This window comes from Orycteropus afer, unplaced genomic scaffold (assembly GCF_000298275.1).
Source record: "Orycteropus afer afer isolate SDZICR_OR568_19922 unplaced genomic scaffold, OryAfe1.0 scaffold00012, whole genome shotgun sequence".
NCBI classification, from domain to species: domain Eukaryota; kingdom Metazoa; phylum Chordata; class Mammalia; order Tubulidentata; family Orycteropodidae; genus Orycteropus; species Orycteropus afer.
In genome coordinates, this window is record NW_006921599.1 from 23,397,680 (window position 1) to 23,402,880 (window position 5,201).

Below are 5,201 nucleotides of genomic sequence, written 5' to 3' on the forward strand. Positions count from 1 at the left end.
GTGGTGGTGAATCTGGGAACATACTCCTCGTTGCTGCCCTAAAGCTTGTCCTTTGCTGCACAGACAAAAATAGTCTGGGAGAATGAGACAGTCAACAATGAGAATGAGAAACTGCCTTTAAAAAAAAAAAAAAAAAATTTCCAGTATACTTCAACAATCAACACAATATCCCTTGCCTTGGTAGAGTCATGCTACTTCACCACTGTAGGGAGTGATGTCATCTTCAGCTAGTCTATTAGTCTTATGTTTGGTTGTGTGAATCGCTTAGGATTTTTTTTTAAAGTAACCTGACTTATATTTTGCCAATTATATTTTCCAAGTCTCTTTTAGATGCAAAAAATCATAAGCCCAAGTCAAAATGATTTAAATAAGAAAGGAGATTTGGATACAGGGTCAAGGACTAGCCACAAAGTTGAAAGTTGGGAATCAGAGCCACAAATGGACCTCAGAGACTAGGAGAATCAAGAGTCTCAGGCTAAAGAGTAGACCCATTCAGCAGTTTCCCTTTATCATTGTTGATTATCTTAATTGTCATAGATCATTTATGTCTGTGTAGCAAAGGACAAGACTTAAAGCAGCAACAAGATACCATCTTCCCAGATTCACCCCACCACCTTCCTCCTTGCTTGGGTACCAGATGATTACATTCTTCAAATTGTAGACCCATTCTCATTCTCTTTCCCTGAGCTGTTCTTCCCTCATTAACATAAACTCACTGCCCCATAAGTTTCCTCTCTCATCTTTAAATTTGCTGTTTCCAATTTGATACTATATAGATAGAACTTAAGAGAGTTCAGAGATCAAGGCAGACATTATTTACTACTTAAGTTAAACTACTGGTTAGTTTTAAGAAGACTTCAGAGCATATTTTTGGTTTAAAGTTTGAAGATAATCTCAGGATAGTGGTTCTGGGGGTTTTAAGGTGAATGTATTTTGTGATGAAGCTTTCATTGAAGAACAGCAATCAAAGAAAGCATTTGTTAAACAAAAATGGTTTACTATTCTCTGCTAAATTAGTGGATCCTTGACAACTACAGTGGTACCTTGTGAAATGACAAACAAGTAGGCACATCCCAGATATTAGAGGGCTACTTCTCATTTTTCCAGAAGAATGGGGCCTCAACAATCACTAGTGGCTTTGGAGGACATATCTCTCTTAAGACATACATCAGGATATTTTTTTGAAATCTGTGAAAATACCTTACTATAGATTTCAAAGTGATTGCCTAGTGAGCTAAAATTTTAAGAAGTCAAGCATTTAATCGACAACTATGTCTCAAACTCTGAATCTATGCCAGGTGCTGGTTTTTCGATACTCCTATTGCTGTTGTAACAAACTATCACTAATTTAGGGACTTAGAACAACACTAATTTATTATCTTAGAATTCTGTAGGTCAGAAGTCCAACACAGGTCTCAGTCACTAAAATCAAGGTATCAGCAGAACTATATCTCTTTTGGTGGGTCCAGGGGAGAATCCATTCCTTGCCTTCCCCAGTTTCTATAAGCCTCTGTATTCCTGGACTTGTGGCTCCTTCTTCCAACTTCAAAGCCAGCATCAGTGGGTCAAGTCCTCACATTGCATTACTCCGACCTTCTTTTTTGCCTCTCTCTTTTACTCTCAAGAACCTTGTGATTACATTGGGTCAATGAGGATAATTCAGGATATTCTCTCTACTTCAAGGTCAACTAATTAGCAATCTTAATTCCATCTACAACTTTTGTCCTCCTTTGACATGTAAGATAATATATGCACAGATTCTAAGGACTAGGATGCGGACATCTTTGATAGGCCATTATTTTGCCTGCCACACATGTATGCAAATGGGAAATGGATTCAAATTCGACCCAGTCAAGATTCTACCATGAATTATTTCATAGCCTGTTCCAGGATGTGGATATCCAAACAAATACTTGGCAGACAGTTTAATAATTGATATAATAAAAGCTCCTGCATAGCTCACTGGTGGATCAAGGGAAGGAGTAGCAAATTCAGCTTTCTTGGATCATAAAAAATATAAGAGAAAAGAAGAGAATTTAGCTGAATTTTGAAGAATGAGAAGAAAATATCCACAGAGATGTCAGGTGGGTGTGGATTTAATGCAAACATAAAACCACAGGATACACCATGGAAGTATGGGGAACTGTGAAGCTAAAAAGATGAGTAGATACAAGAATATACAAAGAACTTGAATTTTATCCTACATGCAATGAGAAGTTACTTAAAGATTTTGAACAGTATAGGTATTATACACAATTTCTGTGTTAAGCATATTATTATATTGACAATGTAGAGGAGAGTTTCATTTTATGTCACTAAGGAAATGACTGCAATTTTCCAGGAAAAGTGGTAATACTGGCCTAAACTAAATCAGTGGCAGTAAGGATGGAGGGGAGGTGATGGATTTGAGAGAAATGGCTTAAAAACATAAAATCATCTACACAAGTGGGAGGATGCTGAGGATCTAACTTTAAAGAGCTAAAGTGCAAAAATCTAGGATTTTGTTGATTTTAAAGTTATAAACCCAAAACCAGACCTACTTACATTGAATCAATTCTGACCCCTAGTCACCCTATAGGGCAGGGTAGACCTGCCCCTCATAGGGTTTCCAAGGCTATAAATCATTTTATGGAAACAGATTACCTCATCTTTATACCATGGAACAGCTGATAGGTTTGAACTGCACATCTTTTTGTTAGCAGTCCAATGTTTTAACCACAGTACCACCACAGCTCCTTCTTAAGATTATAAGTAATGTCCAGAGTTGTAATTTTGTTTTTCCTTAATAGGCATGTATCAATTTAAACAAGGAAATAACAGCTTTACCTATACTGGTAAAGATCCCATTGTGAGTATTGTGCTATGTTTTTGATACTATATTTTAAAGGGAAAAAGCATATCAAGGTGAAAGAAAGAAACTCTCAGAATCTGAAACTTAGGTCAAACAAGTAAAAGTTAAAGGAGTTAATAATAATGTGTTAGCCAAAGAAGACATTATATCTTCAAATATTTGAAGAAATAATATGAGATTAGGTTTCTTTTTTCCTTCAGCTTTAGAAGGTAAAATTAGTATGATGAGGCACAGTTAGACTAATATTGAAAGAACTTTCAAAATTAGACCTTAAAAAAAAAAGAATGAACTGCCTAACTGGAAATAGGGCTTTTCTCTATAGCAGTCCTTAAACACAAACCAAATTACCACTTGTTTAAGTATGTTGGAAATGAAATTTTGGGGAAAGGAAAAAAAAAAGTTTAGAGAAATTCCAATATCAGGTAAGAGTTTGAAGCACATCACTTTTACCACATTTCTAATTATGAAGATCCTTTTCAATGTCAAAAACTTCCATAGATCTCCTTATACTAGTATTTCTAATATACTTTACATGAGAAAGTATAACAGTAATAGTAAAACACATCACTTTTCTAAAATTTTTAAAATTTAAAAATTTCATAGATCTATTTATTCTAATATTTCTAATACACATTACATGAGAAAGTATAATAGTAATAGTAAATATATATACAATATATAATATAATAATCAATTGTAAGAGTAAAAATGTTTTGTTTGGATCAATAATATTTTCATGTAAGTATGTATTGAAAGGTCTCAAAAGTATCTTTATACTTTTAGAGAAATTAAATTCTCAAGATATATTTGCCCTACAAGATTGACATATCTCTCAATTTTCCACAAATACAGTTAAAGAGGGTATTGTTGTGGGGTAATAGCTGAACTAAAGTGGTCTTTTTTTTTTTTTGCCCCCCTTCCTTTCCTTCTATATGTGTTATTCCATACCTACTATTTTGCACCCTTCCCTTGCCTGGGTGTTGGGGGTAGAGTGAGGGAGTAGAAGTCACATATAAGCTAACTTGACTTCTGCCTTTCACTGATATCATTCCCATCATAAAGTTCCATTCCAAAATTTGTTACTAATTTTAGTTGCAAAACCCTATGTTGTAGCAGAACAGGGCCTATTGGGTTTTATCCTCTACATTTAATCTGAAAGGCACTGAGAAGCAACATTTCCCACAACCCTTTTGAACTGCCTAATAAATAGATGACCAGCTCTAGTGGCACAGTGCCTAAAGCATCTGACTCTTAACCAGAAGGTTGGCAGTTCAAACCCATCAGCCATGGAAGGCAGACTGGACAATCTACTTCTGTAAAGATTTACAGCTTCAGAAAACCAAAGAGGGTGTCTATAAGTTGGAATCGACCCAATGGCAGTGAGTGAGTGAGAAGACTATTTGGGTTATGGTAATGGAAAAAGCCTTTTGCAAACATTTGGCAAATACAAAAGGACTTAGGTGAGTTCCAGTAAGATGCCAGACTAGGCAGAAAGACTGCACAGACCCTCTTCAACAAAGAAAAGGGAAACCAATTAACACAGACACAGAAGATAATCCTGGACCCCTGAGCCTTGAAGGGAAGGATATAGAAGTGGACTAAAACCCAACTAGCAGAAGAATTTGCATGAAAATACCAAAAAAAGAAGACAGACGGAGCTGTGGTCTGGCAGCGATCCTGAGTGATCCTGAAGGCACGGCACAGACAGCATGGAGATTCCCGAGTGGTGGTAGGACCTAAGAATTAACCTAAAAATCAGCCCTGCTAGCCAGAGACTGCACAGAGGACTGCTCTGGTGGCTGGGAATAAATGGAGAAGGTGAAGAGAAAGGCGGGCTGAGTTGTGGACTTTTGCCTGTCCAGAGGGTGCTATCATTTTGAATTTTAAAGCAGCTTGACTATTTTGGATATTTAAAGAGACAGTGTTCTTGCAGATTCCTGCAGCTTAAGAACATGTTCTGCTTTCCAGCAACCCCAGGGACACTCCAGACCTGCAAAATTGAAAAGGTATGACATTCCTCTTGTTACTCTTACACCCCACACCCGCTTGGTGAATGGAGGTGAGGCCATCTCCCACTCGCACCTACCTTCTGGGCCCACAGGAACTCCATCACAGTCTGTGTGCTCAGATGGAGCCTGAGTGCCCTGCCCTGTCCTCCACCATTTTTTTTTTTTCTCTTTTTTAAATTTAATTTTTATTTTTTTCTTTTTCACTTTCTTTTTTCTGGTGAGTAGTTTGCTTGTATTTCTCTGTTTTAAAACAACTATTATTATTAATAGTTTTGTCCTTTTTACTACTATTCTTAATCTTCCCCTTCCAGGTCTAGTTTTCAGCATTCTTTCTTTTCCCT